The sequence below is a fragment of the Mixophyes fleayi genome, chromosome 8, assembly GCF_038048845.1.
Source record: "Mixophyes fleayi isolate aMixFle1 chromosome 8, aMixFle1.hap1, whole genome shotgun sequence".
Lineage (NCBI taxonomy): Eukaryota > Metazoa > Chordata > Amphibia > Anura > Limnodynastidae > Mixophyes > Mixophyes fleayi.
Window position 1 is genome coordinate 38,973,767 of NC_134409.1, and position 27,230 is coordinate 39,000,996.

At 39.4% G+C, this 27,230-nt stretch overlaps 1 long non-coding RNA gene across 1 annotated transcript in view; it reads right to left on the reverse strand.

Annotated features, from left to right (window-relative positions):
- Positions 1-9,058: 9,058 nt before the first annotated feature.
- LOC142100052 (uncharacterized) overlaps positions 9,059-27,230 on the reverse strand; it is a 97,864-nt gene continuing 79,692 nt past the window's right edge. Inside the window, exon 6 of the long non-coding RNA XR_012678673.1 lies at positions 9,059-11,378. This is a non-coding gene — a long non-coding RNA (uncharacterized LOC142100052). The remainder of the gene's footprint in view (positions 11,379-27,230) is intronic.

Here is a 27,230-nt window from a genome sequence, read left to right on the forward strand (position 1 = left end):
GAGAAAACTTACAATTTTTGTTTTACTTACTTTCCTTAATGAATCAGGCCTATAAAGGGCTCACCGTGTATGTTCCCACAAACTTCACATCAACCTTAAATTTCAAACATTTGCATGCAAATAAAGACACGGAGACCTGTATAAGTAATTAAAAAATGGCAGAACTTTTATTGTAAGGATTTTATATTAACTAAACCTATGGTGGCGGAGAAAGGGCACTGCGGAACAGCTCACGAGCTGATCACACAAGATCACTTAGTGGACTGGCGCAAACCGCCGTAAGTCCGCAAACCACGGGGAACAAATCCCTACATACATAGCGCTGAGTTGGCGTCAGAGTGACTGCCCCTTACCACTCACACTGCCCTCCCTCACCGAGCCGGACAGGGACGCTCCTCACCGAAGAACCAAAAGGAGTTACTGTTGCTTCAAAGGGGGCAGTGACCTACGACCAACTACCTGTGCGCCCACTAATCAGCCGCTGAACGCAGTGCCCTCCTACCCCCACTTTAAAAACCCCACTAATTTGAGGGATGGGTGGGTGGGATCTCGTGCTGCAAGTGAGGCAAAGCAGGAAGTACAGCCTGCTATATTCTATCAAGGTCCCTCCCACATGAGCCACCATTGGTCGGTACCCACCCCATGTTAAACCACACAAGGTAATTATTCAGCTTGTTACAAACCCTGTCGCCCTTTAAGTGCGTTCATCCTAAAAGCCTCACTTGTCATAATCTTTAATAACAGATGCAAGCTGGATACAAATAAGTGCAGGTTACAATAAAAAAACAGATATCCGAATCTCTGGCACAAGTTCAGGTGGACTTTTGCCCCAGACAGATATAATTGAAGCACCTAGAAACATGATTTGAAATGCCAGCAAACTGCTCCATGGCTTTCTGGCTGTCAGAGATCATCGACTCAGATGTCGGCTCCCACTACCACCTCTTGTAGGGAAATAGTTTTTGCTCTTTCTACCATGTACATTTAGAGCCAGACCCTAAACCCCACAAATGGTCTTGAAACAAGCGTTTCTGGGGATGGAACGTGAGCATTCTCCTGGTACATATTTAGGTGAATTTGTGCAAATAGAATATATTTCACGCTCGGATATCTTGCAGTTTGCAAATTTTTGTTATTATAAAATTCGTAAAATAAGATAGCATTGTTATATTATTACCTTCTATATAACTACATCACACCACCTTACGCTCCCTATTACTGCTGTGAGCAATAGAAATCCTCAGAGGGTGCATACAAAATAAATCCAACTTTTTATTAACACTCATTCACCAGATTAAACATGTCCATGCTTGAAAGCAGTTAGCATTAGCCACACAAGTCCTGTTTTTTTCAATTCCTCAGAGGTGAAGGAAATGGGACATTGCCCTATACTTTTCAATTGGGTGCATTTTGCATAATAAGGTACAATTTATTTAGGAAAGTACATTTCATATGTATATGTATGCACACAGAGTTGTTCATGGGCCATTTGCAAAAAGAAACACCCTACACCATCATCTTTCCAGGGTAGTAAATGACCACAAAATCTATTTATAAAACAAAATAAAAATTATAAAATTAGCCAAAAAAAGTACCCAGGTGTAAGATAAAGTTACAAATCTGTAATAAAAAGAGGCATTTTCAATGAACCAACATTTTATATAGAGGGATACAATTACTAAAACGTGAACAAGCATTACATACAGGTGCATACCAAAACATATATTAAGAAGCCCTTCCTTAGTGATATTAAACTTTTGCACATTCACAAGGAATATAAAATAATCAAAGCTAAGCCTACCCAAGACTAATATATCAGCGCTCACCCCACTATGTGAAACCCATTTATCCAGGCCAAAACAGGACTAAACAACCCCTGCCTAATGCAAATTATAATTCACATGAATCCCTCCCAAATCTGCACAACCATGCCCACTTTGTGGCCCCACCCTCTTCACTGTAAACCCTGCCCCTTTCAAGGTCTGTGATTAGAAAAATTGCTAAAATATGCTAAAATCACATAATTTTGCTCTTTTTTTGTTCCTATATTATTATTAACCTCAATAACACTAATTTCAAGTAATTTCCAGTCAATTTTGACCACCTCACAGGTCACAATATTAGTTTCAAACAAAAACTGCAGCAGTTCTTGCCAGTGATAAGAAGGCCATTGTCATACCTAGGCATAAGACCAAAAAATCCACCTCTTATGTATGGAATTATTTTTACCCAAATTCTGACAACAGTTGTCTAGCCATTTGTAGCACTGTAAAGCCACACTCAGTAGATGTAGGAACTTTAAACATCTTGGATCCTCATCCATGTTACGCCATTTGAAGCGAGTTAATGGAAAGCTCTTGGGAAAATCAGAAACTTATGCTAAAAAAAATAACAAGAAGCAGTCCAACATCAGCTACCTCCCTTCTCTCATCTAGATCTCAGCACCTGCAATCTACACCCCCAACATCTTCATAATCAATACCCTCACAAGTGATCGGAGTTAGTCCTGCATCCAAGTTGTTAATGCGAGATGACTCCTCCCCTATCCCGGACTACTCAGAAGAATCCTTGAGCGTGAGGACCGCTGCTGCTGCTCCTGCTCCTGGGGGTGGATCTTCAACCCCGAAGCAGACCAAGAAGAAGACTACTAGTAGTTTACAACAATTAACTGTTAAACAATCCTTAGCATGTAGGAAAGCTGTCACCCAGTCGCAAAGCGGATCACAGATGCCCTGGCGACTATGATATTATTAGATCCTTGTTCAATATCCACTATTAATGCAGCTGGTTTTAGACAGTTAATTGAGGTCTTGTGTCCCTGTTACCAAATTTCATCACTAGACCATTTTACTAGAAAAGCAATTCCTCCACTGCACCAGGAGGTTACAAAAAAGAAAATAATTGTGATACAAAATGCCATTCTACCCACTGTACACTTAACCACAGGTATGGGAACAAGTGGAACTGAGAAAACTAAAGAGTATATGACTGTGACAGCCCACTCAGTTGGTAAATCACCTTTAGCAGCAGGAACAGCAGCAGAATTTAACAAACAACGCCAGGTCTTCAGAGGCAGGCATACCACTGACAACCTGTTTGTGGGCAACATGGTGGCTTAGTGGTTAGCACTTCTGTCTCACAGCACTGGGGTCATGAGTTGGATTCCCAACCATTGTCTTATCTGTGTGGAGTTTGTATGTTCTCCCTGTGTTTGCAAGGGTGCTCCGGTTTCCTCCCACACTCCAAAAACATATTGGTAGGTTAATTAGCTGCTATTAAATTATCCTTAATCTCTCTCGATCTTTGTGTGTGTGTGTATGTTAGGGGATTTAGATTGTAACCTCAAATGGGGCACTGACTGATGTGAAGGAGTTCTCTGTACAGCACTGCGGAATTAGTGGCGCTATATAAATAAAGAGATGATGATGAAAAACTAAGGGATGTTATTGCAACATAGCTAATCCTGCTTGGACTCTCATGAGGATATGTGATTTCTGATAACGCCACCAATATTGTTAGAGCATTACAACGGGTGGAATTCCATCACATTCCCTATTTTGCTCACACAAAAAAATGATAGTGACATGCAAGAGATGCTGTCTGTGTGACGAAATATTTCGGTTCATTTTCGGCATTCTGCAACAGCATGTAGGCGAATGCAGCAACTGCAAGAACAATTGCACTTGAGGGGGAATGTACTTTAGTCCAATGAAGTAGTCACCTGTGAAGAGAATGCAGACACGGTTAGCTTGAGTCAAGTGAATCCCCTAATTAGACTTTTTGAGAAGTAGCTAGAGAAATTGAAGGAGGAAATGAAACAAAGCAAATCCGGTAACTATATTGGAATTGTAGATTAAGTACTTAATTTGCTTCCACAGGATCCAAGAGTTATCAACATCTTGGAATCGGATCACTACATTTTGGCAACTATGCTTGATCCTAGGGTTAAGAGCTATGTGTTCTCTTTCTTTCGAACTGATCCAGATCTCAAGAGATGCAATGAGCTCCTGGTCAGCAGGTTGACAGCTCAAGTGGTACATGACACAACAAAGTCTCCTCCTTCAGTTTCTCTGGCCACTGCTGCTATGAAAAAATTTAGCTTTCACAAGACACCCAGTGGTGATGCAGATGAGTCAGCACAACATTTTGACATTTGGTCTGGTCTAAAAGAATTGCCCAAAAATCGTGACAGCTCTGCCATAAAATGAACTACAAATTCCATGACAAAGGCCGTTACCAGAAATGACATCAAAGTACACAGACTTCTGTGATGGTGGATTCCAGCAGGGATGAATTAGTATTGTTTGAGGATGATGTACACACTGATGAGGGTGAATATGATGACAGCGTAGATTGCAGACTCTGAAATCTAGCTAAGAGAAGGGACCTACCTGATGCTGGTATGCTTGGTAATATTTTGGGTAGAATGGCATCTTGCCAATTTTATGTTTTTCTACAGTAAACTTTCACCTTTATTAGAGAGGTGTTTTTCTTTAAAAGGTACAAGATTTTATTTACATTTTTGCTTCCCTGACTTAAAACCACTATGCAGTTGAACATAGGCTTCAGCACATGAGGTAGAGGGATTAGTATCATCATGACTGAGACTGGAGAGTGACAAGAACAATGCCACCCCTCCTGTTTCTGTATAAGCTATGGCACAGTACAATGTCACTGGAGACTTTTAAGAACACTGACAGCCCAATTATTACAATTTCTGTTTCAGAACTTCTCCTGTTTCTGAGTGAGCTATGGTACAGTAAAATGTAACTGCAGATTTAGACCAAGCATGCCATCCCTATTATTTCTATTTCAGCAATGACAATTAAAAATGCAGCAATAGAGCTCTCCTTTTTGTGTGTAACCTATATAACACTGTACAATTTGACTGCAAATTCAGAAGAGCAAGCCTGCCAGCCCTAGTATTTGTATTTCAGCAATGACAATTAGCAATAGAACAATGGAGCTCTCCTCTTTGTGTGTAGCCTACATTCAAGTCCATAAATATTGGGACATCAACACAATTCTCATATTTTGGGCTCTATACACCACCACAATGGATTTGAAATGAAACAAACAAGATGTGCTTTAACTGCAGACTTTCAGCTTTAATTTGAGGGAATTTACATCCAAATCAGGTGAACGGTGTAGGAATTACAACGGTTTCAATATGTGCCTCCCACTTTTTAAGGGACCAAAAGTAATAGGACAATCGACTCAAAACCATGGACATGTGTGGGCTATTCCCTCGTGTACAGAGCCCAAAATATGAGAACTGTGTCGATGTCCCAATATTTATGGACTTGACTGTATATAACACCATACAATTTGACTGCAGATTTACACCAAGCTTGCCAGCCCTAGTATTTGTATTTCACCAATGACAATTAGCAATGGAGCAATGGAGCTCTTCTCTTTGTGTGTTATCTATATAACACCATACAATTTGACTGCAGATTTACACCAACCCTCTCAGCTCTAGTATTTGTAATGACAATTAGCAATGGAGCTCTCCTGAATGTCACTGTAGACTTTAAAGAACACTGCTATCCCTCCTCTTTCTATTCTACTCATGATGCTGCCCAACTGCTCTACAGACTAACTAGAACTCTGCTACCCCTTCTGTGTCCCTCTGTGATATCGCGCTCGATCACCATGGTGGGCAGTACTTTTAGAAATCAAAATACGCGAGATCCGATGAGGTAATGATGATGTTTTGCCCCGTTTTCAATTCCGAGGGCGCGCAAAAGTACAGAGCTGGCTCGGCTGGGTATTCGGATCTGCTGAGTTCAGGTGTGTTCACTTCTCGGGAACCGAGCCTGACCATCTCTATTTACAATGCACAATATGGCTGAGGTACAGCAATATCCTCTTTTTTTATTTATCCTTCGTTAGAGCAGCTTTGCATAGATTTCTATTATAGGTTATGGATTTGTGGACCAACCAGCTGATTGGCGATGTAATATGTACGTGGGGCATTCCTTGCTTAGAACAGTAGGTGCACCAGTGTGCCTGGTTTTGTTGAACAGTATAAATGAGTTCATCTTGAAGAGCGAGATTTATGAAATTAAAGTACATTTTAACTTTGAAAAAAGTCTTGAAATGACACAGATTTAGGTTTATTCTATTATTTTTAACTGGACACACTTCGCGCTTTCCAGTTGCACTTTGCCCAATAAAGGCAGTTTCGATCTTCTCCCGCTCTCAATATTTTCGAGCCATGAATCTGGCTAAAGTATTTAAGAAGAATAATACACATTTTAATTTAATGAAAGAGGCGGTTCTAAAGTGGTAGTTGATGTGATATATACACATTAGCTCAGTGTGTCTCTTATTTTTTTTTTTACCTGCACACCTGGTGCCCTTAAGGAAGGCATTACCTGAGAGTGGTAATTAGTATATCATATTGAAGTGCAGTGGTTGGATGTTCTGATATCCTAGGCCCCCTGGTAACCTCCCTGGCATTAGTGTCTCTTGGGTACTCCTCCTGGGTACTTCTCCTGGATATATCTTTGTTATCATCACACCCTAAGTTCTGATTTCCCTCTTCTGCCACTATGCTCAGAAAACGGGCAATATCACCACCGGAAGATCTGCATGTGCTTTGACCAGTGCGTTTACACTAGTTTACAGGTAAAGAGTCCAGATCCCAAATAACACAGCCTGATGAGAGCAACAATCCTCAGTCCAGGATTGTTGATAGAAGAGCCACACCACAAGGTGCTCCTTCTCCAAGCCAAGACTATTTTAACTCTCTGCACCTCTCGTGTTTCCTAGGTGATTCACAGCTATTTACAGTTTGTTAAACATAGATTCTGTTACTTGGAGGGAAAGGGTGGGCACATGGGGCTCAATTTGGTACCTGGGCTTAAATGAAACAGTTAATACATAGTAGGAAAGAGGGGTGCTAGCTGGTCTTGACTCAAAGAGCAACTGGTTACTTATTAAACAAGTGTTTTGACCATTCAATCAGTAGTCAGATATCAGTTTAGTCATTGCATTGGACCTCTCCCCTCCTGTAGTTAACCAGTAACGGTCACAGTAGGTCAGTATGAGCAACAGCTACAACAGAAACACGGAGAGGGAAGATAACTAGAACAAAGCTTAGTTTAAAATTTGGGAAGGAAGACCAAATTTTGACAGACACACTGAGGCTTGCGCCCACCGAATAGATTCACTGTAATGTTTAATGTCCATATTGAGCATGTAAGAGATGACGGATTTAGAGCATGTGCTAAGAACTAAGACAGTAAAAACAAAACAACAAAACACAAAAGGTATACAAATAGTAATTTCTATATCTGTAAAAGAAAATCTCCATTCGATAAAGACACTTTTAAAGTCCAAAATGATAAATATAACCTTGGATTTTTTCCCTACGTCCGTGAATACACATTGTTTTCATACATCAAATTTATTGTGGATTTGCTGCAGTGGCTGTTTCCTTAAGCATGTTCATAGATGCCCTTTTTATTATACACGAGTGACCTGCATTCTTTATTTGTGTATTTACACCTTTACAATGACTTCCCTGATGATAATGGTGGATTACAGTTCAACATTCCTAGCAACAGCTAGACAAGCCTGTGTTCTGGAATATATGAAATAAGGACCACCCCTATACCTGACCTTAATCCGTCATGAGTCTAAATTTAATACTCATCCGTGCCGTTATCGCACTTCTTATTTATTGCCTTGATATTAATATTGCAAAAAATTATAACATAACCTTCTTTTAGTGTGTCAATAGTGTAGGAGTATAACAAAAATAATAATAAGAAGAGCAACAATAATAATAGAAATAATAAAACAGAGAACTGTGAGGAGGAAATGTCCTTACAGAGCGTTTTATTTTTACTTGCAAATGAAAAAGAAAAAAGATGAGATGTCTCTGCAAGTTGAAGCCAGCTGCCCCCAAGCAACTTTAATCTGCATGAGCAGCACTTATGTGGCTGGTAAGCCAATCTGAAACTGACCTTGGAAGCACTGGGGGGGGCAAACTTTACATAAGAATGAATGATCTTAGTTCAATCTCTGCAATGCGTTTGGCAGTAGCATTTTTTTCCCTTTAATGTCCGGAACATGTTCGTCCTTGTGTTCTAATAATTCTTTTTCTTAAGGAAACATACGCTACACTGGATGCACTTGGCATCAAATTAGTTTTGAGGGATTGAATGTGCGGCGGAGTAAATAAATTACTGTGCTTTTGGCTCTAACCAGTCTATGTTTATCTTCATGTGCTGAATGTAAGTATCAATACTTATTATGGTTTATTGGTCACCAGTGGCAATGACAGAAATAAATACACATTCACAGAATTTACACAGGCTGCTCGCTTTTGGAAGACAAAAACACTTATCCAGCAGTTGTATTTCTTCCACAATTTTCCATTTTAAATAAATATAAACTTCTTATTTGTCCTTTTGAAAGAGCATAAAAGAAGATTTAACAAAGACAACAAAAAAATTGCGCGACTACATAAGCTACAGTCTTGAGCTTTGGTAGAAGAATATGTGGATGCATAAATGCATAAAGCCTCTCTGGTGCAAATGCAATAATTCAAGTCTGCTCTTTTATCCTTCCCATCTTAACTCTGCATTAAAATTTCTGGTTCCCAACTGTAAAGTCTTTAGACGGCAAGCAGGCTCCGGAATTTTAGAAACACATTTTTTAAATGTGATTTCATGTCTTGGAAGAAGTTTATTTGCAAGAAAACGAGTTTTATAATGTCAAGTAAGAAATTCCAAATAATTTTTGCAGAATGTGAACGTTTAAAATAGACTATTGCCAAAGCATTTGATAGGATTCCTTTCGTTTTCAACAACTTTATCTCTAACTGTAAATTTGCAGAAAATAAAGAAATGATTGATATAAAAAGGGAGGAATGTATTTTTGTCTTGCCTGCGAATAATTTTTTTTTTTAATCATTTGGGGGTAAATGTATGAACATGCGGGTCCTTCAACACCCGCGTGTTCGGCGATTAAATTTCAAGCGGCGCTGCATTGTAAAGGGAAACTTCCCTTTACAATGCAGCGCTGCTTGAAATTTAATCGCCGAACACGCTGAACACGCGGGTGTTGAAGAACCCGCATGTTCATACATTTACCCCTTGGTCTGAACAGAAGGAAACTACCTAGCAGAGGTGTAAAAATATCTTTCTGGATCCCAGTGAAAAATGTACACTCAACACCTCCACTCTACCTCTGTATGATTTCACAAAGTAGTAGAAAAACAAAGCAATACAGTTTTCATCATTGCAACAAAGACTAGATTGCACTTCAACACTGACTGGGACCGGCAACCGGGACAAGGAGCCCTATTTTATAAAAATAAAGAACATCTATCCAATGCCTTCATGTGGGTGCCAGATACTTTAACATAATGGTAGAATTATTTCCCGACAATAATGTTAATTTAGGTGTCTTTGGTTGGACAGTTCCAAAAGGGAACACTCCCAAATGGGTCATGGTCCATCAGTATGAGGACATGTGTTTGGCAAAGGGGAGTGGAAAGAAAATTATGGGCAAGATTGGGCCCATTGTGGGTGTGGCTCATTTAGACTGTGCAATTATGACATTAGAACTTTATTTGTCAGTGAAGCAACTGGAGAAACAGCAAAAAGCCATAAGGTCCTACACATAAAGCTATGAGATACAGAGAGCACTCCAGCATAGTCCCATAGATTGTAAGCTTGTGAGCAGGGCCTTCTCACCTCTTTGCTGTTTTACCCAGTTTGTTTATTAGTTTGTTTGTCCAAAATTGTAAAGTGCTACAGAATATGTTGGCGCTATATAAATAAATGATGATGATGGGAGGACCCTTTTGGATTTATGTAAGTCCTTCAAACCATTTGAAATTATAGCAACTCTAGTGAGTTCATGCACAACCACCCTGAGTCAAGTCATAACAGTAATCAAACTACTGGAAAAGCAGCAAGAGAAGTTGAAGGTGGATATTAAAGTAAATGATTCTGTTATGTATGTTGACCGTGTAGATTGAGTTCTTTATTCACTTCCCCAGGAACCAAGTTCTTACAATATCTTGAAATTGAATCACTACATTTTGGAAACCATGTTTGAACCTTGGTTTAAGACATATGTAATATCTTTCTTTCCAACTGACATAAATCTTAAGAGATGCAAATAGCTCCTTGTGAGGAAGCTGATGTCTCAAGTTGCACGTGACATGACCCCTGCTTCAGCTTCTCCTAAAAATGCTACTACCAGAAGAACACTTACCTTCTCTAAGAGTCACTCTGATGATGAGTCAATACCACACACCAATGTAAAAGATTATTACAACATATGGACACCTCTACAACATCTCAATCTGATACACTTTGCATTTGTAGATGGAGGATTACTTTAATGATAATGTACAAATTAGCAGTCCCTTTGAATTCTGGGAGGAGAAAAAGGGAATTTAGAGCCCCTTGTACAAATTAGCTACGGTGTACTTAAGCTGCCCACTCTCCAATATATACTATGAAAGAGTATTTAGCACAGCTGGGAACATTGTGAGCGACCACTGCAGGAGGCTACTTTCCAAAAAGCTGAAGAGGCTCTCTGCAAAGATGAATTTTGAGGTTATGGATGGTGCAATATTTCAACAGTATCTGAACTTGGCAAACTTGTCTTCTTTGTGTGTTTTATTATTTATTCTGGGAGCAGAGTTTAGAAGGTTCAAAGATGGACATGAAGAAGGCCAAAGAAAAAGAAAGTGGTGTAATGTAGGTATATAAAGGATGCATAGTCCAAGTGACAAATGACAGTTATTGCCAATCTTACTGTGGAACAGCAAAATAAAATTGTACTAAAAAAAGAATATATATATATATATATATATATATATATATATATAGTATATGTGTATTGTGATGGTTGTAAAGATTTATGGTTTAATTGGCATCAACTGTACAGCAAAATAACATTGGTTTCAAGAAAACTACAAGCTCCTAGACCCATTCAGGGCTTCACTCATTTCTTGGCACCTCTCTTTTATAACACGGTTACTTCTGTTTCGCTCTCTCTCTTTCTTACAAACACAGGACTCTGAACTCCTCTCTAACAGCTCTTCTGGGACAAGCATATTGTCCATCTTCAACTGGTCCTCTGGCAGCTTCTCTTACAGTCTCTCTATAGTATTGAACTCTCCAGAGCTCCCAAGCTCCTGTCTGTTGGAATCTTGCAAACCTCATGTCCATTGCTAACTGGTCCTTTGCTTTAGAAAGATCATCTGCCTCTTGCTGAGCCTCTTACTGAGTCCTCTAGTGACCCCTTTACTAATATATATTTAACTATGTATCTTGATCACGAGGATACAGGAGAACTGAACTTTAAGAGTTTTGGGAACCAAAGGAAGAGATGAGAAGGAACACCTGGGGAAGATAGAAAGAAGTCATAAACAGTGATTGGCAATAGTAATATGCACATTATAATACTAAGATAGAAAAGAACAGATAAATGTAATGTGGATTATATGGACATTAGAAAAAAACGTACAGTATACAAGTGCTAATGTGGTGTTATTAGACCTTATGATCAGGCTTGTAGGAGAAAAATTAAGACATATTGGGCCTGAGTCATTAAGGAGAGCAAAGCATAAAAAATGAGTAACTTTGCATCTGGGCAAAACCATGTTGCATTGAAGTGGTAGGTTAATTTAAAACGTGGGGACAGATTTATAGTTGGGGTAGTTAATGTCCTAGATCAACTTTAAATTTCACTGTAAAAATAAAGCTATCAATTATTTGTGTGCTACATAAAAAACCAGTTTTAACTTGGGTGCAAAATAATAGACTAATTTGCATCCCTTGCATTATAACATGGTTTGTCCAGGAGAAGACTTACTCCTTTTTTTGCTTTGCTCTCCTTAATGACTCAGGCCAATTATGTGGTTAGGGTTAGGGTTAGGGATAGAGTTAGAGACAGGGTTAGGGTTAGGGCTATTATTGTCCAATAATACTGTCTACATTTGAAATGTCAACCTATTAATACTGTAAACATTTAAATTGTTGACCTAATAATACTGTCAATGTCATTATTGTCAACTTTACAACCATGTCTATACTTTGTTGTCAACCAAATAAATGTCGATCGTGTAACTGTCGAACATATGTACCACACCCCAAAGAGGGCAACTGATTTCTGAGGGAGCCTGGATGAAGTTTCAAGTAAACCTGGGGTCAAAAAGGGAGGCTCTGAATTCCAGTGAATGTTCAGAAAAGCTGGTATAAAGCACTAGAGGAACAGACACTGTGAGAAGCACTCAACTAGACCTCCTGATTGTGTGTAATGCTGGTTCCTACAAAAACTAGCATACCAAAATACTGTGGTAAGGCCTAGTGCCACAGTCTTTAATATATATATATATATATATATATATATATATATATATATATATATATATATATATACACACATTTATATATATATATATATATATATATATATATATATATATGCATTTTTATATATATATAGTATTCATCAAAACATGCGCAAAATCTATATTGTATAGTTGTTTGCTGCAACAGAAACTAATTACACCCTCTATCACCTATGATTAACTGGATAATATCGGGAGAGCCTGTGGATGATTGAGAAACACCTACTGCACTCCCCCTCCACCCTTCTAACCAAGTATAACCGGAGCTAAGTGAAACAATGTACATAGACATGTACTATCACTATTAGTGATTTTATACACCGGTCTATATATATTGTTTGGAGAAGGAGTCACATGTCTAGAATAGTGAGTATGAAATTAGCAATACTATTGGTAATTAATGAATATAAGAGTTGTGCTACAATTAATTAAAACATCATAGTGAATACTCATTATGAAGCTTATTGTGCAAGTGTGGTAATAGCATTGAATATCTGTTTGCTGCTTGCAAGTGTTTAGACAGAGTTGTTATTATGTTTGACCCTATTGATTTATCCTATTATTTCCCAACCATACAGTCTCACATCATTCCTTCATCCTCCTTAAGATTGTCAATACATGTGCCAATTAGGAATTTATGTGTGCCAGGAAGGGATTCTTCTGGGTCGACCTCTGGTGAGTGAACTCCTCATCCACGACCTGTTGTGAGCTTATAGACACTGCAACGCCATTTGGTCACTGAGAACTGCAATCAATAGCATACACCCCTGCGGCCAGCCTGCTCAGTGTTACACTGGTATATTGTAGAGAAATAATCTCTTTATTAAATAATCCATATTTAAAATGTGACATTGAGGGTTATTGATGTCCAGACAGTGTTAATAACTTGACTACTTTTTTTTTTGAGTAGAGGGACAATCTAATTGTGTACTGGGATTTGAGCATAATTGTGAGTAGAGAGCTAAAGCAAGTACAATGGAGCTAAGTGAGCTGTGGACATTTAAATTTGCACCATAGTCATAAACCCATTTAAAATATTAACATTTAAACTATATTAGACATCTGTCATATATAAGCAATGCTGTTTTTGAAATCTAAAACTAAGTGTTAAAATAATGTAATAATATGAAGTGTTAAAAAAATGTAATAATAAAGTGTTATAGACCTGGGGTATGAATCCAATTACAAGGGCCCACTGGTAACGGAAAATAATTTATGTTATGTAGCATGCATGCATTATACCATAAATTCACAATAATTTACAACCTGAATTTATTTAAATTATATGGACCTATTTGTTTATTTATTTTGTGAGAGACCATATCTTCATGCTCCTATGCTTTGTGTGTTATTCTTTTTGTTTCTTATTTATCTATATTATTTATCTTTTTATAACCTCTTAGGTTTGTCAGAAGATATTTTGTTAAGACTAAGGCTGGGGACACACTATAGTGTTTCCAGCCAATTATCGGGCCAATCACCCGATGGACTACCATTCAGCCTGATGTCGAATTAGTGTGTACACTTAGATGATGAACGATAGTCATTCCAAAGCACCGATCATCACTTGGTTTGATTGTTCAGCAGAACTATGAATCTCGTTCAGCTATGGAATGATATCCTTACAATCCTGCAGTGTGTATGCTCTCACGATCAGGATCTCTATGCAGTTTACAGAGTCATGATCTTTTCAGCTGACGGTTATGAAAGATGAAGAGCACAGATCTAAAGGTAAATCTTATGAAACATGTATAGTGTGTATGCATGAATTGGCATGCTGATCGGGACTTCTTTTTTCTTCCAGTCTTAGGTACAGTCATTGTAGATAACACATAGGTCAAAAATTTCTGTTGTGTGTGTACTCAGTCTAAGTGCATAAACGCTGCAAGATTAAAAGGATGTCGTTCCATACGCTGGAGCGTATCAACTAATGCAATATCGGGCCGAATGTTCGTTTATAGTTTGATTGATCCAATACTCGGCTGACAACACTGTAGTGTGTCTTATAAGTCCCTTACTGGTATCTGTGCAACCAAACAAAGTAAAAAGTCCAGTCCAATCTATTATTTCATATAAGCAATGTTATTAGGCTTACAAAACTGAGATCAGAGTTATCTGCTTTTTGTATGTGTTTGACATCACATAACAGATTTATAACTTCCTGAAACGATACTACACATTTGTGGCAAACAATATATCGCTCCCTACGTTTAATCTTACATATTTATTCTGCTATTGATGAGTTACTTTTCGGTATTACAATTTCTAAACTTATCTACATGAAAATGTCTAATAGGAAAACTTTTCTACTGTGACATTAGCCCATACTTGCCAACTCTCCCGGAACGTCCGGGAGAGTGTGGCAATTTCCCTGATCTGCCCACTTCCTAGTGAAGTGGGCAGAATTCGGTTCAAACGCCGCGATTTGCGTCATTACGTCACGGGGGCGGGGCTAAAATGACGCGATTTTCGGGACCCCGCCCCCTACACGCCCACCTCTCCCTGGCAGCTCCCGGAAGAACCATTTTAAATGTTGGCAAGTATACATTACTGGAAAGATGTCTGCTTGGATCTCATAGAAAGATGCACTAAATAGGAAGTTTTCAGAATAACCAGATAACCAGCATGTTTTTTTCAGACATCTTAAAGATAATACTAGCTGTACCAGACACTGCCAGACAAAAGTCAGTCATTTAAGAGATCTCTTTGTTAAGAATCGTCCTGATCTTTGTATGTAGTACTATTTTCACTAAATACCAAAGTCAAAGTACCTACTGTATGAATATCTAAATTTGGCATTGGACATAATAGGCCTGATTTATCTTGGGACATAACCTGAATGCAACTTGGGTTTAAAGTAATGCAGTGTAGTCATCACTACTTACACCTTCCCTGTAGCTGGTTCAAATGGCATGTCTAAAAAACACGTACTTAAGAGAACTTGAATCAGCCATATCTATATTAGCCGCCCTTAACACATCCTTATTGTACATTGGCTACGTCCAAAAGGTGATAGTCTGCATATCTTTGCTAAATTTATCAGGCGATGGTTTCCTGGTTCTTTAGTGATCTCTATGAGACACTCCAAACCTGGAAGTACCAAACCACTAAGTGCCAAAACCAGAAGTACACAAGCGGGTTTTCACGATAACAACCAAACTCAGTGATTCCTAGGTGAGTCACTGTGACACCTGCCTAGCAGGTGTGTATTCCCCACGAGTACCTAACACATGTACCAAGGAGGTGTAATAATGCACCTCCACTATGAACAAATGCACCCTCAGGCGGTATGCGTTCCAGCTGGAACACATTAACTGGGCGTGCAATGATGTACTTCCTGTATATCAAGCGTTTTGGTTCCATATTTTCCTGGAAATTAAATTTTGTCTCGTTTTCAGCTCCGTTTTTGGAGCAAAGAATTGAGTCGTGTTTTGTAACTGCTCAGAACCCCAAATCTCGGATCTGTCGGATTTCTCTGACTCTGAACAGCTCATCTCTAATGTTTTCATTGTGCTTTAAATTATACTTTATTGGTTCTTTCCATTGTAGATTGCCTTGGTCCATATTTAGTAGTATGCAAGTAAAATGGAACATTGCAATCTTACATGCAATAAAATAATAATAAATAGATAAGCTAATATTGGAAAACTTATTTGTAAAATCCAATCTAACTAAAATTGTAAGGAAATAACAATTTAATGAGGGGTGCTCAGTGGGTCAGAAGTAAGTAGTTACATCACCAGCAGTTGTCAACATGCAATTGAATTTGATTTTGTGCACTTGGGAAAAATGGCTACAGACAGGTGAATAATTTTAGTATATAATCTCTAGTATCTGAAAACATCACTTGCTAATTATTGTGTTTTTTTTCTTTGAGTATACGGTAAAATATGCTTATTCTTTCTCTGGTCTTCTCTAGAGTGGAAAACTTGGCAGCCGACCTATAATTATCTGGTGAAGAAGTGACTACAATTATTTACTATTGTAGAAACAAGAATGTATGACCTTTTAATTTACATAGACTTTGGATGTTCACACCTTTATTCTGGGTATGATGAATTATGCTAAAAAGAAACAAAATAAGTTTAGAAATATATGACAGGAAATAGCTGAAGTGTACTTTGTTAGTATGATGAATTGTGTCTGCTGTAAATTAGATGTTAGTGTGATTCTATGGGCCTGAGTCATTAAGAAAACTAAACCAAAAAAATGAGTAACTTTGCACCTTGGCAAAACCATGTTGCATTTGCGGGGGAGGTAAAAATTAAAACGCGGGGACAGATTTATAGTTGAATAGGGCATGTAATAAAATGTACTTTAAATTTCAGTGTACAAATCAAGTATTTGTGTGAAAAAACAGCCAGTATTTAACATATGTGCAAAATAATAAACTAATTTGCACCCTTTGCATTGTAACATGGTTTTGTCCAGAAGATAACTTACTCGGTTTTTTTTTACTTACCTTAATGAATTAGGTCCTACATGTGCAGAATAAATGCACAAATCTCTATTTTTATGTTGACAGCAAAAGTCTGTGGATATTGTTAATCAAATAAGATGTTATATTGGTGCTAGAACCTTATTTAATGCTGTGATGTAATGACTGGTTACCCTTTCCACTACACAGCCACAGGGACACATAATGTATTAGTCCCAAGCCAGGATTTATAAGACGTAAGTATAAAGAAGGAGTGTAAGTGTAACAAAAATATGGTTTCTCAATCATGCACAAATTAATCTGTTTGGCCTGGTAAGTAATTACCACAGTTATCCTTGCTGTGAAGTATCCTCAGAAACATGATTTGTGGGGGGTACTTGAGAAATGAAATTGAGAAACTCTGCTACAGACATTGACAACCCTGTCTGTGTGGATCATTCAGCCACTGTAAATAAATGCTCTTATCTTTTAATTTCTTGATTACCCCAATTATTCATAGCATTATTATTATTATTGTCTTGAATATGTAATTAGGGATATAACACACTGTTAAGCGCACTTGTGGGCAGTGGCAAAGCAAGGCATGAATAGCTGAGTGCAGAAACATACAATCATCTAACTCAGCCACTATAGGTGCTTGGTTTGAATGACACTAGGAATCGAAGTCAGAAAGGGATTTAGGGGTAAAGGAGGACCAAATACCTGAAAACCAATGCTAAACATTCATGTTTAGGCAATCTCCCAATATCAATTTAGTGGATGATCAGTCTTAGTTTCACTTTTGGTGATTGACATAGGATCTTCTATAACCCTAACTTAGGCTGAATGCACAATACAGTGTTTTCAACTAATTATGTTACCAGCCAAAAGATAAACAAGCGTTCGGCCCAATATCGCATTAGTATGTACGTTGCAACAATGAACGATTATCATTTCATTTGATTTTTAAACTGAACTAAAAATCTTGTTCAACAATGGAACAATGTTGTGCTGATTCTGCAGTGTGTATGCACTGATTACCGGCAGTGACCATAGACCTCTACGGAGTGTGTAGAGTGTGAAATGTGTTTAATGTGAACACATGAATCTTCATGCTGATTGGGATTTTCTTGTTTTAATCGTTGGTAAAATCATTAAGGATATCGTATCGGTGGAAATTTTATATAGTGTGCTCCCAGCCTTAGAAAAACTGACGTTTTAGAAATTCTGGGCATCATGTACAAAGGGCAAAATTGCCAAGGTTAACATGAAATCTACTTTGGTGTCATTATAATTCACTTTGCTCGGATTCACCTTAATTTCTGCCAACATCTACTTTAGTTTGTTGTACAAAATGGTGGCCTTTGCCATTTTCCAACAGGAATGGTTGATCAGAGTAAGGGCATTCCTTAATATATACAGAATAGGAACACTGTTTTTTTGCTTTTGCTGCATGTCTTTCGAAGGTTGGAGGGCCTCTCATGCAGCCCCTGAAGTGTATAAGGTTGTCTTCGACTGACCTAGGTGTCCCAGTGCAAACCTAAAGCAGTTGGTGCTGTGTATCTAGTGTGCCTCATAAATGAGGTCCTCTGACTTCAAAGTGCCACCCACATCATAGCCACTCATGAATGTACTAAGAAGTCAGCTCACCGAGCAACCAGCCAATCATCACAGCGCTGCTTGGAGCTGTCACCATCTGTGGAGCCTAAGCTCAACCTCCTGGATCGCTTTTCTGTTGACCTCACCTTGTTGCGTAACTTCAGGGAGAGTTGCAAACTGTATTTCCGTCTAAGGTCCCACACCTCAGGCTCTGAGCAATAGAGAGTGGGAATTGAGATCTCTCTCCTCCAGGGAGACCCTCAGACCTGGGCCTTTGGCCTGAACCCAAGCAGTTCTACCCTTCAATCAGTTAATGCATTTTTAAACACTGTAGGTCTACTCTATGATGACCTGGATCAGGTGGCCTCGGCTGAGTCCCATCACAGATCTCTAAAACAAGTGCCCTGCTGAGGAATATTGTGCTGAGTTTAGGCAATGGTCTACTGAGAGCGAATGGCATAATCTTGCCTAATGCAGTCAGTTTCGTCTTGGATTGTCCAAACAGATTACAGGTCTGATACAATACCCTTCCCCTGCTTCCTTGGAAACCTTTATGCAACGTGCTATCAAAACTGATAGACATATCAACGAGAGAAAGAAAAAAGAAGCGCCTTCCTCCTTCGTTACTTCTGCCTCTTTCTCTGCACCAGTGAAAGGAGTGGAATCCATGCAGTTAGGGGCATACCATCTTTCATCGACAGTGAGGACTATAAGGTGGACCCTGGGTCTTTGCCTTTACTGCGGCAACAAAAGCCACCTTCTTTGCTCTTGTCCAAATAAGTCGAGAAAAGTCTAGGCCTAGAGAATGCGGAAGAGGTACATCTAGGCCTACAGCTCATTTCTTCCAAAAATGCTTTACTGGTTCCCGCTTATATTGCCTTCGATTCATGCTCCGCCGCTTTCTTGGCATTCTTAGACAGTGGTGCTGCTGGTAACTTTCTGGACATTGGGTTTCCCAAGTCATTTGGGATTCCTCTTGTGGAAATCAACACTGCTATCACAGTATGTGGCCTGGATGGAGGTCCTCTAACCGGTGGCAAAATGTTCTACGAGTCACCTCCATTACAACTAACAGTGGGAACTCTCTATTCTGAAACCTTACTGTTCTATCTTATTAACTGCACCTCTGTTCCACTTATCCTGTGTCAACCCTGGCTCCATCTCCATAACCCAGTTATTGATTGGAACAAAGGAGAGATTGTTCGCTGGTGCTCCCATTGCTCTCAAACCTATCTGACCCTGACTCTCCAGATCCTGCAGCTATTCTTTGAACAGCTTCCATCACCTTATACTGAATTTCAGGATGTGTTTTCAAAAAAGTGGCTGACTCTCTGTCTCCTCACCGTGACTTTTGTGCCATCGATCTAATTCCAGGATCTAAATTATGGAAAGGGAGATTGTATTCACACTTCGGTCCTGATACCAAGGCAACGCAAGAATGCATGGAGGAGAATCTGCATGATGGCTTTATTAGGCCTTAAAAGCCTCCAGGGGATGCCAGATGCTTTTTTGGACCCAAGAAGGATGGCAGTCTGCATCCTTGCATTGATTTTAGGGGCCTTAACAAGATTACTACAAAGAACACCTATCCACTCTCTCATCTCGTTCTTGTTCAATCAGCTTAAGGGTGCTACTATTTACACTAAGATTGATATACACTGAGCATATAACCTCAACCGTATTACAGAGGGAGATGAATGGAGACTGCGTTTAACACCCAAGCTGGCCATTATGAATACTTGGGCATGCCTTTCGGCCATTGAAATGAGCCCGCTGCCTTCCATGAACTTATCAATGAAGTCCTCTATGATTTCCTAGGCTAGTTTGTTGTAGTGTACCTGGATGACATCCTGATATATTGTTAGTCTCTGCCACAGCATCGTATTTATGTCAAACAGGTCCTCCTTAGACTCAGAGAGCATCACCTCTTCGCCAAACTTGAAAAATGCAAGTTTGAAGTCCAAAGAGTTTAACTTCTTGGATACGTAATGTCTCCATGGATCCTAGCAAAGTTCAAAAAGTTAAAGCCATTCTGGATTGGGTGCATCCTACTAATCTGAAAGCCATCCAGAGGTTCTTGGACTATGCAAACTATTACGAAAGATTTATCTATGCCTTTTCTGATTTGGCGACTCCCATTACGGCTCTTACCTGCAAAGGAGTAGACTCCAGCAGTTGATCTCCAGAAGCTATAGCCTCATTTAAAACCCTCAAAAGGGCATTCATTTCTGCTCCTGTCCTAAGAAATCCCAATCTGGATTTACCGTTTGCACTGGAAGTCGATGATGTAGGTGCTGGCGTTGTCTCATCCCAGAAGGACCCCCGTGATCACAGACTGCATTCCTGTGCTTTTTATTTGCGCAAATTCTCTGCTGCTGAAGCTAATTACAATCGTAAACTTCTGCCATTTAAATGGGCCTTTGAAGAGTGGCGTCATTGGCTAGAGGGAGCTGTTCATGTAATCTCACAAAAACCTCTTGTACATCAAAACTGCGAAGCAGTTGAATTCCAGACAAGCACGATGGGCATTATTTTCCACAACACCATATGGGTGGAGGTAGACTAATTCAGTAAGATGTCTCATTTCATTCCCTTGACCAAGCTTCCAAGTACTAAGAATCTTGCACTACTCTTTATTCAGCATATTTTCCACCTCCATGCCCTTCCCATGGATATTGTCTCACATTGTGGCTCCCAATTTGTTGCCCAATTCTGGAAGTCCTTCTGTACCCTCCTCGGGATTAACATCAGTATCTCATCAATGTATCATCCTCATTCCAATGGACATACTGAAAGGGTTAATCCTTGGTTTTTTCGGCAGAGTTTCCATATAATAACTTGTGTAATTCCACGACTTGCATCTCTCCATTTTTCTGCAATTTTGGTTTTCATCCTAGATCTAACACCTTGTCCTCTCTTAACCCTTCTGGTCTCCCGGAGATATACCCTACGCCTTCCCGTCTCAGGTTGATCTGGAAAAGGTTCATCCTGCCGAGCCTCTTTCCAGTCCAAAATGTTTGCTTGTTCTTTTAAAGTGGGTCAAAAAGTCTAGCTCTCCATCCGCATTATCAAGTTCAGACAACCCTGTTAGAAGCTTGACGCTAGGTTCATTGGACCTTTTTCCATCATCAGACAGGTTAATCCTGTTGCATTCAGGTTATAGCGTCACCATTTGCTGAGGATTCCACATACTTTCCATTATTCACTTCTCAAGCCTGCCATCTCTGTAAGCAAGTTTAGGCTCCACCAACCACAGAAATCTCAGCCTGTCAACGTGGATGTCAAGAATATGTGGTCGAAAAAATTCTTGACTCCAAGAGATTTCAAGGGTAAATTATATTCCTGGTGCACTGGAAGGGTCATGATCCAGAGGAATGAGCCTGGGTTTCATAGAGGCATTTATATGTTGAGAAACTTATTAAGGAGTTCTTCAGACAATTCCACAGGAAACCAGGATGTTGGGGTTCCTTAACCCCTCCTCAAGGGGCGAGATACTGGTAGGAGCAGCAACAGCTCACTGCCCCTCTCATTGGATCGCGTCCCAGCCTTCATAGCAACAGCTGGGATGTCACTTCTGGTCTCGTCATACCGGCCATCGCTAAGGCAATGGCCGGGGCGCTCACAAAATCAGTGCTGGCAGCTGGATGCATGCGCAATTTGTGTAATTTAATTAACAGTCTCCTGATGCTGATTGGCACCCCTGTGCTTATCCCTTGTTCATTGATACTCATGTTTTTATAAGGCAGGGAGGGCTTAGCCTCCCTGATGGTTATATCTTCCTGTGTGCTGCACATTTGCTGACCAGCTCTGTCTGTGGATACTCTATATTATTGATTTGATTCTTTTTGTGACCCTGGCTTGTTTTTGGACTTTGATTGAATGCTGATTGCACCTGACCTCTGCCTGTCTTTGGATTACCCATGTTAGCAACCAGCCCTAACCTCTGGCCTCTCCCTGTTTTGCAACTTACCCATGACCTTTGGACTGTCTCTGGTGTCTGCCTTCTGTACTCCAGTTACCCTCAACCTTGTGCTATGGTTATCACTGATAAACTTTTACTACTCTAGAGTGAAGTCCTGGTGGCATTCGAATACCTCCAAACATAAGCAGTTCTACGGGAAAGGCGGCTGCTAAAGGTCAAGACCTCTATCCTGTTTGGTTCTAAAAGTTTATCTAGGTAGCCATTAGCCCTAACAAATATATGAGTCTAAATAACTTGTTCATCAGCAACTATCAGAAAAAATTCAACTCTGGACTGTCTTGCTATTACATGCTATTGACTTTATAGTACTAGTTTGGTTGTAGCTAGGTATTCCAAATAATTAGTTCCTAATTCATCAAGTTTAGAATTGTTCAGTGATCTGACATTAAGTATCAGAATTTAGGATATCTGACTGACATTGCTATAGTAAAGAGTCTACAATAGTGACGCTCGCTGTTCCTCCAGTGCCCCATTGATCAAACATGAGAATTGTGTAAAACATTCGCTACATATATCTATGTAAAAAAAATGATGTACAATAAAAATGAAGATTCCACTTTAAACCTCAGTGGTTTGAATTCAAGATATATAGTAATTAGTAACGTAGTTAGTAAGGATGAAAAAAAGTTTCATACATTACAAATACATTTATCCAGTGGGAGACAAAACAAAACTACCAGTGCCACATTGTTAGTTGCCAGTTGGTAAGGTATTCTACCCTTCTGTATGGTTTTAGGTTCTAAAAGGTTATTAGACAAGTCTTTGTATTGACCTGGAATATATTTATATACTGTATATTAATATCAATTTTTTTCTGACTTATCATTATAATTTAAAACTTCCGCTCCCTTTATTACTATTATGATCCCTCTCAAGTTCTCCTATGTCCTTCTTATATTAAAGATGAGGTTTAACTTGTGGCTTATACAATTGTAATACTATGTTTGCTTTGTGTGCATTTATCCTGCTTTTTATGCTTCCCAGGAATGATTTTGTCTTAGCAGCCACTGCCTAACATGGTGCACTGCTTCTTTATATCAAGAAGCAGTCATTTTTATCTCCGCTTTTCTCAATTGTATTTAACTTAATGTGTAAGTGTTAAGAAATAGGAGCTTTCTGTTTGTTTGATTTATCATTTGTGTAAGTACTGTTACTACTATGTGTATGATTATTCCTGCAGTTCACTGATTCAACTGGTTGCTAGGCAAATAGTTACAAGCTTTACTCAGCTCCTAATCTCGCAGCCCTAGGTTTGCAGTCACCTTCCACACTCATGCAGCTAATCATCCTGCAGTTCTGATTGGTGCTGCTGCCTTTATAAACCTCTTCCTTGCAGCATGCTAATGCTGGTGATAGTTCCTGCTTGACCTAGTGTGCCTTGTATCCTGACCTGTTTTGCTATTAGTATTTGACCCAGTTTGTTTATAGGAATTGCTGCCTTCTCCACTCCTGACTCTTGACTTTGTTAAATGGATTTGCTCTCATATCTCTACCTACCCTGACTCCTGGCTTGTTTAAAGGATTCCACTATCTTCTTTACTCCTGATCCCCTTTCATACCTTGAGAAAGCGAGAAGCGAAATGCGCGTCCGCGTTCGTTTCGCTATATGATCATTTGATCTCCAACCACCTAGGCAGATTAGCTCAGCCAATCTTCACAATAGCCAGCTAGTTAGAGATGAAATAAAGTAAATTACTGAGGCAGATCAGCCAGTTAAAGTCTGTAATGATTTACTTTGAGAAGCTATATCAGTATATCTTAGAATTCTTAATATAGATAGATATAATATAGGAGCAAAACAAGCATTATTAATGATTGCTGTACATGTGAACTGATAATCAGTAGGATATTTTACGGCTTATGTTAAAACCATAAAGTTTATTAACAAACACAATAAGGACAGCTGCAATCAACCATTAAACTGGCATAAGTTTATTAGCAGTTAACAATATTATAATTTAAGCTGTGATTACACAATGTGATTGGCTTAGAGCTCATAATTATATGATGTGTAAGCTGCTTTTTCTGAATAAATATGCTTAAGCATACAACTTTCTTACTGAGGAGTTTTCTCATTAAATGAAATGAGAAATTAGATGGTTTGTTGACCTTTATTGACAAATTTTTATCACAATAAACAATATATACTCTAATAACAATAAGATCATATGGTGAGGCTGGTGGATTTTCTACCATTTGACTCACAATTTCTTATCTTTTCACTCTTTGGGGGGTATTCAATTGTTAGCGAGATCCCCGGAAAAACGAGCGCTCGAAAAATATTAGCGTTAATACGGTAATATGCGCGTAAATACCGTTAATACGGTAGTTTACTCGCTGAATTTCATCTCGCAGCTCAGGGAGTAACTACCGTATTAACGCTAATATTTTTCGAGCGCTCGTTTTCCAGGGATCTCGCTAACAATTGAACACCCACCTTTATGTTTTTTTAATATTTTGCAACAAGTTTATGTATTGGACTTCAATAAAAATAAAATTTGATTTTAATATAAACAATAAAGCATTAATTTTGAATGATACTTATATTAAGATCACTGAGTGCCCCATAGGAACATTCTTTTCTTTTTTTTCTACTCCTGATCCCTGCCTGTCTGACTCTGAGATGCATTCTGGTTGTCCACTACCTGTTACTGTGAGCTGTCCATTCCATCAGACAAGTACCAGACTACTACACATTAACCCTTGCCTGTCTGGCTCAGAGTTCTACTAATATTTGTTGGTTGCTCATTACCTCCTACTCTGTTCTGTACACTCCACTGGGGCATATGTTGATGGGGCAACTAGGTACTGTGGAAAGGGGTTTGCTAAAGGTAAACATCTTGCAGTTGAGAATCTCAGGCTACTCTGCCATTAACAGTAAGTTGCATAGTTATCATCATGGTCTGGGTGCTTAACCCTTCATTTATCTACATTAAATTGAATTTATGATTGCTTAGCCCAGTTTATCTTTCTGTAATAAGTTACTTATCAGGAAAATGCACTAGAACTGCAGATTCAATGCAACCTATCTGTTTTGGCTCTACCTGCAATGGAGGCGCAGAGTCTTTGTGCCAATGACCCCCGCAAGGAGGTATGAACTTTACTGCCATGCAGGTTGTGTAGGTACCAGAAGAGACCAGCAGGTAGGACAGTCCAGAGGAGTGGCAGGGATACCTGTAAATGAATATACTACATATATATTATATATATATATATATATATATATATATATATATATATATATATATATAATAGAACTGAAATACCAGGAATGCGCTGGACCTAAAGACACCAGGAATGCACTAGAGTTGATAATGCCAGTAATGCACTGGACTTGAAGATGCCAGTAATGCACTGGAGTTGAAGATGCCAGTAATGCACTGGAGTTAAAGATGCCAGTAATGCACTGGAGTTAAATATGGCAGAAATGCACTGGAGTTGAAGATGCCAGAAATGCACTGGAGCTGAAGATGCCAAAAATGCACTGGAGTTGAAGATGCCAGAAATGCACTGGAGTTGAAGATGCCAGAAATGCACTGGAGTTGAAGATGCCAGTAATGCACTGGAGTTAAAGATGGCAGAAATGCACTGGAGTTGAAGATGCCAGGAATGCACTGGAGTTGAAGATGCCAGTAATGCACTGGAGTTGAAGATGCCAGGAATGCACTGGAGTTGAAGATGCCAGGAATGCACTGGAGTTGAAGATGCCAGAAATGCACTGGAGTTGAAGATGCCAGAAATGCACTGGAGTTTAATATGCCAGAAATGCACTGGAGCTGAAGATGCAAAAATTGCACTGGAGTTGAAGATGCCATAAATGCACTGGAGTTGAAGATGCCATAAATGCACTGGAGTTGAATATGCCAGAAATGCACTGGAGTTGAATATGCCCGAAATGCACTGGAGCTGAAGATGCAAAAATTGCACTGGAGTTGAAGATGCCAGAAATGCACTGGAGTTGAAGATGCCAGGAATGCACAGGAGTTGAAGATGCCAGAAATGCACTGGAAAATAGAAAGGTGTCAGAAAACACAGCACAACGCAACTTTCTGAGTATGGGGCTGCGTAGCTGCAGACCAGTTAGAGTGCCCATGCTGACCCCTATTCACCGCAGGAAACGCCTACAATGGACACGTGAGAGCCATAACTGGACCATGGAAGAAGGTGGTCTGGTCTGATGAATAGTGTTTTATTTTACATTGTGTGGACGGCCAGGGGCATGTGCGTCGTTTACCTGGGGAAAAAGATGGCACCAGGATGTACTATGGGAAGAAGGCAAGCCGGTGGAAGCAGTATGATGCTCTGGACAATGTTGTGCTGGTAAACCTTGGGTCCTGGCATTCATGTGGATGTTACTTTGACACATACCAACTACCTAAACATTGTTGCAGACCAAGCACACTCCTTTATGGCAACTATATTCACTGATGACAGTAGCCTCTTTCAGCAGAATAATGCGCCCTTCCACACTGCAAAAAAATGTTCAGGAATGGTTTTGAGGAACATGACAAAGAGTCCAAGGTGTTGACTTGGCTTCCAAATTCCCCAAATCTCAATCCAATCGAGCATCTTTTGGATGTGTTGGAAAAACTTGTCTGAGTCTTGTAGGGCCCACCTCACAACTTACACTACTAAAACAGTATGCTGCTTACGTCTTGGTGCCAGATACCACATGATACCTTCAGAGGTCTTGTAGAGTCCATGCCTCGATGGGTCAGTACTGTTTTGGTGGCACAAGGGGGACCTACACAACATTAGTCAGGTGGTTTTAATGTTGTTGTTATTATCTACAATCTTATTTATCCCGCTTGAAGGATATGTTTTTATCTGTGATAAAGTCACAG